Source organism: Ceratosolen solmsi, unplaced genomic scaffold (genome assembly GCF_000503995.2).
Source record: "Ceratosolen solmsi marchali unplaced genomic scaffold, CerSol_1.0 scaffold43, whole genome shotgun sequence".
Classification (NCBI taxonomy): Eukaryota; Metazoa; Arthropoda; class Insecta; order Hymenoptera; family Agaonidae; genus Ceratosolen; species Ceratosolen solmsi.
The window spans coordinates 4,293,283-4,304,205 of NW_011948431.1; positions in this window are offsets into that span (position 1 = coordinate 4,293,283).

Consider the following 10,923-nt stretch of genomic DNA (forward strand, 5'->3'; position numbering starts at 1 on the left):
CGCTCTTCGTGAAACGAACTTTTTTGGCGGTTTGTCGGCAGAGGAGGGAGGGTGAGATGCATTTGATTGTTGTCAGAGGTAGGACCGATTCCAGGAAGAGTTGTGTCGATTGTTGGGGAAAACCAAAGCTAACCCTCGTGAGTATATGCCCAACTTTTTATTAGCCCCCATTATACTAGAAAAATTGTCCGACTTTGAGAATGCATTATCTGTGTGTTTTTGCGCGCGCGCGTGTGTTGTATATTGAGAATGAATTTGTAGAAAGAAACGACTCGACTTAAAGCGGTTAAAGACAATTTCTTAATCTCGGCCTAGCAAATTGCTATTGGATATTAAAGGAATTGGGTATAATGTAATGTTCAATTATTCCTTATTGGCATTCGCGTAATAAATTGTATTTTCATTAATGCGAATGTCGCATAGCGCTAAGTGCATATCCAACGATTCGATGTAATTAGACAATACAAGTTGTTTAGCGTCTAAATCTATGTGTACGTTGATATCATCAAGTGCGAGGCTGTGAAAAACCTGGAATTATTAATTACGATAACTGAATACGTAATATTATTTACTCCAATAAAAATAAATAGATAATAATTATCAATCGTGCTAAGACGACTTTATTTGCTATATTCACCATTGGTTTCACTTACGCATTAATATACGCAGATAACAAAATTTGTCCATTTAATATTGATGTTGTAAATTCAAGATAATTAATAGCTTATTGCATATATATATATATATGAGTGTGTGTGTGTATATAAAAAATGAGAGAGAGAGAGAGAGAGAGAGTGTGTGAGTGATTAATAATTAAATATTGTTACCTTAGTTGTGATTCGTATTTGTAAATATGATACGAAGAAAGTAAGCATGCGATTTGTAAAAATTGCAGGACACTTAGAAATAAATTGAATCATATGGATGAAAATAGGGTAATCAAGAATAGAATTTATGTGTTTTAGTTATTACAATAAAAATACAATTTATCGATATTACGTGAGAAATTCTTAATTAAAAAAAAAAAAAAAAATAGAGTGCGAATAACGAAAAAAATGTAATATAAAGTCATATTTCGGTAAATGTAAATATTATTTATATTGTGCCCTGGGTTTCCAAATCCCAGTTGCCCAGTGTAATATACAAATGACGTGCGCCTTCCACAATCAATTTTAATACGTAAAATCTAATTAATCGCCTATAAGCCAATCGGATTTTGCGCTAATCTTGAGCAATTAACGAAAACTGCCCGCACATCCCCCATTTTATTATTATGCGAGCGACAGGCTTGAGTTTATAATTGAGTTGATAATTCAAGCGCTAAATGTAAGAATTTAATACGTAGTTGTCGAATAATTAATTTACAAACTACGTAAAGTAATTGTTGCACACGGGCATGTGCTTATAGTCGCTGCTCTTCCAGCTTATACGACTTACATTTTTCACAAATAATCATTTCAACGATACTCATTCGCAACACTGCCTCTCCAAAGACAAATACTTCAAAATTGATGAGAATTCATGAACGTTCGATTGTGATTTGGGTCTAAGCTGCTTTGCGCAATAAGTTCGATGCTATTAATCACTTAGATTCGAATTTGGAGCAGCCCAGAAAAGCGCCAAAATAGACTAACCAGCGAACTTTTAAAGCTTATATCCACACACATACAATAACGATGCACTTAAATATCCTCAATATCTTATAAGACACGTTAATTTAAATAAATAGATAATTTGCAAATATATCATTATAACGGTTACGTAATATGATAAATATTTCTTATAGTATAAATTCTATTGACGATAATTTATCAAGAAATTGTAAATTTTCTCTTACCTCACTTAATTATTCTCTATCAATATTTACATTTCTTAAGCAAAATGTTTAATAAAGCGATCGTTTTTATTAATTCACTATTTGAATACCAAATAATAATTTAATGCACACACCCCTCTCTCTCTCTCTCTCTCTCTCTCTCTCTCTCTCTCTCTCTCTCTCTCTCCTCCTCCCCTACTATAAAATACATCCAATATATAACTATTAGGCATTTTAAAATACTTTTAATAATATGGTATTCATTATTTGCTCCTGCTGTCCCTTTTCAATATTTTTATTATTTAACATACTTCTCTTCATCCATTATAAATCTATCGATATCTTTAGATATTTTATTTATATAATCATATATTACGTATCTATTTATATAGAGTGATGTAATTATAAAAATCATTGGCATTCCCGTGTACAGATTTTCTGAATAAGTTTTCTTATTTATCGCTCCATCGTGTCATTTTCATATCGCTTGTATTATTTTTATATATTTTAAAAGTTTCTTTATCTATCGAAACTATAACCTAATGTATTAAATATTGCTGATAATAAACTTGCTTAACAATCAATTTGATGATACAAATACAAAATTAATTGTTGCATAATATGAGTAATCTGAACAATAATTTGTAAATGTTTCACGGACGTTAATATAATAATGAAATGTAAGTACTTGATTTTAGTATTCGAGCATCATGTAGTGATAAGAATTTATTACCGTTCTTCCACTTTTCTAAAATTAAAAATTTCTTTAGATATAGATAAGTACAATACCATTGTTTGCAATCTAATTTTTAGACATATTATAGAGGAGAAAAAAAAAGAAACTAATCATTTCGCTGACTTCATCAATTTACTGGGAAAAATGCTTACGATAATACAAAATAGTAACGATAAGCCTATTTTTTTTTTTTATCGAAATTAATTATTTTTTGAAAATCTAACAATTAGTAATTTGTAACGCATAATTTTTGTCTTATCTCTTTTAAAATTAATGCATATATTATACGATGACTAACTACTTGATTAATTCATTTAAATTGAATTATCAACGGTAATCATAATACATTAAATTATGTAGAGATTTTAAAAACAATAATTTTTAATTCAACATTATTATTGCTATGGTTGTCGTCGTCGTCGTCGTCGTCGTCATTATTATTATTATTACTATATGAGAAAACAAAAATATTAAAAACATTAATCGAGAAAAAAAATGCATTGATTTAGTATATATTTAAAATTTTTTAATAAAACTTTGTATTTTCTTATTTTTAACTAAACTTATTTGGATAGAATTGATTTCAGAGTATTTTATTCAACTTTCATATGTCTATATTATTGTTGATATTATTGTGTATATTATGTGTATATTTGTATATTAATATGTATTTTTATGCGTGTTTTACCTTGTAGTTATAACTTTCTGAAATAAGATTTATCTCGAAATTTTTAAACCATAATACATTTTGTTTTAATGTAAAATCGTAATATCCATTCGTTAAAAAAAAAAAAAAAAAATCCGCATTTAATCGGATAATGTACTTTTTGTGGAATCTACTATATGCTTGCATTTAATTAAATGAATCTGTCAAAATGTGATTGCACTGCAATTTGAATGTAATTTTTAAATATTTTAAATAACACCAAATAATGATATCGTTATTATTAAATAGAGTCATGCATAAAAGTATTATCTCACAATTAATTAAAAAGAGTATTATTGATTAGCTGTATCAAATAATTATCGCTTGTAGTAATTTTAACTAATATTCTATAATACGTATGAAACTCAGTGTTTTTTTTTTTTTTTTTTTTTTTTTTTTTTTTTTTGTTTGTAAAATAAAAAGTAGACGATGCATTTGTGCTTGTTTAAAAAATTTTATTCATTTAATTCTTGAAAAATTGATAGATTTAATAATTCAAAAATGGCGTTTAAAAATTTTAATTCCATGATGTAGAGCATATATGTTTTGAAATTAATTGGACTCTCTTCAAAAAAAATTTTCTTTCATCATAATCTTCCGCGTATACAATTATAAGAAATTAAATCACCGTACTTATATTCTTTTAAGAATTATCATTATCATTGAGTAAGCCCGATATTTAAACATGAGATAAAAATACATATTTAAAATACCCGTGGATACAAAAACATTAGCAGATATTTTTATAAATCTATTAAAGTCTCAACAAATTAAAACATCATCCATACAACTAATTTTAAGTAGTGAAATAATGACGTTTTTGTAAAGTATGAGAATAGCGACTTTTTATTCGGCTTTTACAAGGCCAACAATCATATTAACTACACTAATACATTCCTCTTCCGCATTGTGTAATATATTATATTCATATTACATATAATTTGTTTATTAATTTACTGTTCCTTAATATTATTAACTTTAATGTTAATTGGCAAGTTTTTTTCATTTTCGCGAATTTATTTAAGACTTGAGTTACATTCTAATACTTACATGGACTTGCCAATCATTTTCAAAAAATTTTTAATTCCTACTTCATTTATTTGAACAAACAATAAACTTAGACGAATTTTATTCCGATGTCTAATGATACATCTCCAAAATATGGATTAGTTTGCATAGTTGAATACTCTATGATAGCTCTATAAAATTTTTATTCGCGCAAAGACATATTATTAAGTTCATTGAATTCATAAAATTTTGTTATACAATTAGCGATGATATTTAATTGACCAAGTGAGACAACAAACGCACGCATAAACGCGCTCACGCATGCACCTTACATTACATTACATATATATTTATATAATTTTTAGTCCATAAATTTTCATGGTATTTTCAAGATATGCAATTACGCTTACATATTCTCATTGCTAATTTAGGCTCGTAAATAATTAATGGAATAAAATGTTAGGCACAATGGGATTAGATGTTATTAGAAGCTCCAATCCAAAAACATTTTTCGTTATATGTTGCTCTGTTCTTATATGTATCTTTATTTATTATAAGGGACAAAATTTATAAAATATTATCATCGTAGGCAAACAATTTTCTGTAATTTGCCAATATTATTTATTTACTAAATACAAAAGTATAAATTTCCATACTTAAGCTAACGGTCAAATTGAAATATTCAAAACTATCCTGTAAAAAATTTCACTAGTCATAACCTTTAGATCCTTGTAATTAACCTTGTAATTAGTAAAATTTTTCCCATTTCATCTGCATATTTATTACTAATATATTCTCGAAAAGTTTATAATAATAAATTGTTGTAAAAACATTATTGTAATAATAAATTAAAAATATCTTGCATTAAGAGTGCTTGAGAATAGAAGAAAGTAAAATAAATTTCTAGAATAATGTAAAATTGATTCATGATAAAATGCAATGCTCATGTATTGTCCGATTAATTCAGTCTAAATACAGATATTCGAGACAGAAATAAAAGCCTAATAAGACAAATTAAAAAAAAAAAAACAAAAAACTTGTTAAAAAAGTATGTTATTAAATTATTTTAATTAAATAATTTGATTCTTAATTAGCATTTATATTTTATAAAAATATGGATTTTAAATGTAATCGATTTATATTTAAATTTAATTATCTCTTTCGTTTATAATATTAAATATAGAAATTGTTTTTCAATTTTGCAAATACTATCATCCCTGCTCATTTGGAAAAGAATTACAAGATTACTTAACGCTCACATTCTTCAAATTTATATACTATGAATACTGTTTAAATTGAACTTTGAAACCTTGGAAATATGTTCTTCAATGATTTAATTGTCCATAGAATTTAAAGGTTAAATATTAAACTTCAAGCCGTTTTTATAAAAAGGTTTTTGGAATTGCTGTAAAATTCTGCCAATAATATAAAAATAATATAAAATATTTTTTTTTTTTTTATATCCACAACACGCAGTTTTTACTTATGTTTTTAAAGCTTTTATATTTATATATTATAATATACCATTACAAATTATATTACCAGATTTTATACACATCAGAAGCATAAAGGGAAATGCAAAGAAGCGAAAATATACTACTAATGTCTTTATTAAAGTCACCGCCATATTGCTCTTTACTTGAAAATGAATGGAATTTTTGTTAAAAATTTCATTAATATTCAATAGAGTTTTTTCGTCAAAAAATATATGTAATTATTTCTATAAATAGCATACGAAATAATTTTAATATTATATAAATATGTTATCGAGCACATTTCTCATACGTCTAAAATAAAATTTAGATTTTATTTAAATTATATATTAAATAAAAGTACAATCTGGCATATATTTTTCAATATAATATTTTTCAATTCAATACTTTTCAGTATAAACATTATCGTATAATAATTAAGCATAATCGCATTTATTCAACATATTTTTTCAATATTAATATACGCAATTATAAGGAAAAACAAAAATTTTATTTCATTATTAATATAATTTATATGATAATTTTACCATAATAATGAGTATACTTTACCATTGCATATGACAAACTGCTATTTTTACCAATTTCTTATCATCATTAAGTAAAAGCGAGTTATATGTCAGTTGAAAAATAAAATATCACCGAAAAGATAAAACGAGGTAAATATTTTATATCCTTTATGAAACCATCAGAAATATATTTATGCTCCGATGTAATAAAAACAAAAAAATAATAAAAAAATAAAAAAAAATAAAAAAAATAAAAAAAAATAAAAAAAATAAAAAAAAAAAACTTGTCATTTACATTTGATAACGTATGCGATATAAAAATTACTGATGCTCTGAAATTTTTCCTTAACTTATCCCCAAAAACTAACGACGTGTATCAATCATTTGCACTGAATAATTTTATCGGATTGAATGTTTCATCTCGCCATTAATGATGAAAAACAAGAAAGTTTCGCAAAAATCAAACTAATTGTATTGATTTGGTAGAGAGTAGAAGAGGAGGCAGAAAAAGTGCAATAATTTAATAATAAAGTATTATCAAAAGTCCGTGATGCTTATCATTATATACATTAAGTTGGCAACATGTTTAAAGTCGCATGCGCAGTCTAAGTAACTCTTGATCTAAGAATACTACGGCAGTTCCATTTCATTTTAAGACGTCATTTTAATGGCCATTATTGCGCATTATTAGCAACATCGCGAGTACGAGGCATTTGCCAATAATTCAGTAAGGCATATAAAATTTACTAGCTTGACATTCAAATATTTACAACGGATCAACTATAACCGATACTATATTAACAAGCGTGATACACATTAAATACCAAGGTTTAAAAATAATTGCATTTATATTCTATTAAACTCTCGGGTATATTCTTAATTCGCGAAATCAACATATCGTTAGTTCACGACGGAATGAAATTCTTTTACATTCAATGCTGGTATATTGCATTCGCATAACTGAAGCTCAGCTTGTAATTCATGATACTCGTAGCGATGATTGTTTTTGCTTCACAATATTCACGTGCATATCCGTTCCCGCCCCTTTCCTATCTTACTTTTAACTCTTGTGCATTTGACTTATCGATGAGCTTCGAAATGATATAACATAAAGACGTAAAGTTAGGTGGCTCGTCGTGGCGACTTACTGTTGTTTTCCTCGACTACTTTTACATTACATTTTCAACGTAATTAAACGCTTATTGGGCCATTTATATTATTTGTTGAATGTTACGATGGTGGTATGAAAGGCAAATTTGAATATTTATTGTAAGGATCGTTCTACGACTGTTTGGGAAATTAGAACGAACTACTGGACAAACGCGAATTGATGACTATTGAAAATGATTTTTCCTTCGTAAGTCGCATAAAACTCATTGAAGATAATAAAAAAAAAAAAAAAAAAAAAAAAAAAAAAAAAATTTGGGTCTGTTGAACAATCGAGTATTTGATCAAATATAATTAATTTATATCATATTTTATTATTAAATAATATCTTAATTCTTGGTATTATTCAAGTATTCATTATTAAAATTGATTCAAGCGCAATATCTGAAAGATTGGCAAATCTAATATTTTGGCAAATTATATAAAATAATAGCGATAAAATAGATGAATAAAAATAGATTAAAATCGATAAACGATATTATTACAGTTTAAACAATGAAATTATTTAGTTTGGCATTGAGACGAATATTTAAATAAATATTATTCAATCGGTTAAGTCTAATTATACAATTAATGTAGTCGATAAATGTAATGGCCAATGAAATTGTTGAAAGCAATCGACAGCAATTATTTATCCAAAACTTTTCCCAATGAAATTACTTTGCGAGTGAGATTTTATAACTTTTCTACGGCCTATTATAAGAACATATAAGATCCTTCAAATGATAAAAATAAATATCATCGAAAGGAATTTATATTTCATAATTAATAATCATTCTTACAAATACTTACAAATTTGAAAAAGGCTGGTAATCCTTTACAAAATTTTATTTTAATTTTACTTATTAAGAATTATAAGAAATAGTATGAATCATAAATTTAATGTTACGAAAATTACACAGAAAAATATTTTATATTCAAATAAAATATTGAAATTGATTTCAAGAAAAATGTTGCATTAATTCAACACAAGCAGTATCTTATATTGATTAGATGTATCTCTCAAGTTAGATATGTGCGCGCGCGCGTGTATGTTGTGCGTAGTTATTTTTTCACTTGTTAAATAAGATATGTATAGATTATATGGTTCTCATACGTATACGTATGAGAAAGTACGTGTATGTGTAAATTTTTAATTGCTATAATGGCAGAAATGTATAAATAAAAACAAACGAAATTCTTCTTAACATTTTATTATGATATAAAAAATCATTATATTAACTTTTCATATCTGTATTGATTTTATTTCGTTTGAAGTTCTTTCTAAAATATATATATATATATATATATATATATATATATATATAAATTCAGTGATGTAATTTGTTAATAAGCTTTTTTAACCATTAGTTTAAAAATTAAAATTAAAAACCATTTTTAACCATATTATATGTACAGAGTTTCAATTGCTCTGCATACACTTAAGAACCATAATAGACTTTTCCTCTATTTAAATTAGTCAATAAAACAATGACAAAATTAATTTCTTAATAATTTGATATAAAACCAAATTTTAATGTTGTTATTTAAATATTTACAACTGTTTTATTCTATAATTTCCACTTATTTCGAAACGTTTGATTTATTAATATTCCTTATTAGCTATAACAAATTTTTATATTTTATATAAAAGAAGTTGTAAAATAAAATAGAATCAAAACAATTGTATAATGATAAATTTTTACATTAAATTTATAATATTGTTATTGCCTTAAGTATAAAAAATATTGTAAGTCGTTACGTAATATTTAAATCGTGTAAGATATTATTTGTATATTATATCAAGACAAAACCCAAATACTTAGACTATTAAATATAAGATAAAATATAAAAAATAATGATTACAATAAATGAATGCTGTAAATTTTTCGTGTTAATTAAACCAAATATTTTTTTACCATATTAGGTGCTTACAATTGTTAATATATACAATAATCATATAAATAAAGTTTATTTCGTTCTTGATAGATTAGCTAATTCATTGCATTATTCGTGCAGCATGTAGATTCGAGTATCTTGAAATTATGAAATATTAAATATAGTCCATGATAATTAAGTACGTGTTTTACTCATTTATATTCGTGATTGTGAAGAAAAATTTTTAAATCGATGATTTATTTATTGCTTCATCTACTGGATACACATATATGAATTCTGTAAAATTATTTATAAGATATGTAAAATATTGAATTATAATATGCTATAGCAATACACGTAATATATCTAATATAATTTTTCGAGATTTTCATTCGAGCAAGTAATTAATACGGTACACGTATGATATTGTACATATTAGCTTAAGAAATATAATTTTTTAAACGGATAATATGTAATTACTCGACCCACTGGGTGGGAAAATCGTCGACAATTTGAATAAAAAAAAAAGTTAACATAACATCTTTTATTTCATAAAAATTTATAATTATGTGCGTTGATTAGAAGCATTATATTAAATCTCTTTGACTTTTATGTAATATTCATCTAAATAATTCTATTAATATAAATCATAATAACGTTGTTAATGATAGAAACAACCTGCTTGATAAAAATATTTATATGAAAGTTTATAATAATATGAATAACTTAATCATAATATATTTAATGAGTAAATCAAATATGTATTGATACAATAAATAAATAAATTAACATATATTATAATAACAAACAACATAAATAAAGAGAAAGGCCCAAAAAATTTTAATTTATAATAGTATATTCATTTTGATAGGTCATCAGTAACAATAATACAAAAAGTTTTTTAGTTTATGTAGCGTGCTAATATAAAACGTGTCCGAAAAATTTTTAAATAACAGGAGTTTTTTTTTTTTTTATAATAATGAAGAAATCAAAAATAAAAAATAATACATTGTGTTTTAAATACAAAGGATTTAACTTTTAATTTATCGTTCATTGCAAGCATAATGTATTAAGCAAAGAAAATTTATTTCATGGATCATTTTATTTTTATCACTTTTTATATCGAGATAATAAAAGTAATTGATATATAATTGAATTTTATTAAAAAATTACTTTCGCGAAAACTAGAATATCGAGAAAATCATTTGTAAAGTATCAGTGTTGGACATTCTAGATCAGAAATTTTACATTCTTCAGAAAGTGAAGAAAGTATGCAGTTAAAGAACAAATTAAACTATTTTTCACTTTCTCTATGATAAAATATGTATTTACATACTAAGTTCATATTTCTAAAAGTCTATTAGAATTATAACTGTTTAAGCTATTTTTAAGATTAATTTTATCGATTGAATCTGTTTGTTGGATGTTTGGAAAAGTTTATAATGACATTATTGTAACATAAACATTAATATATAATTATATATAATTATATATATATATATATATATATATATATATATATACATTCATTTATTTATTTATCTTGATGTATTTAAAAATGCTGCAATTTTTAAAGATTTCAGAATTTAAGTGACTTTTATAGTAAGTAATGAGCATTATGTGTTCAATGCGCA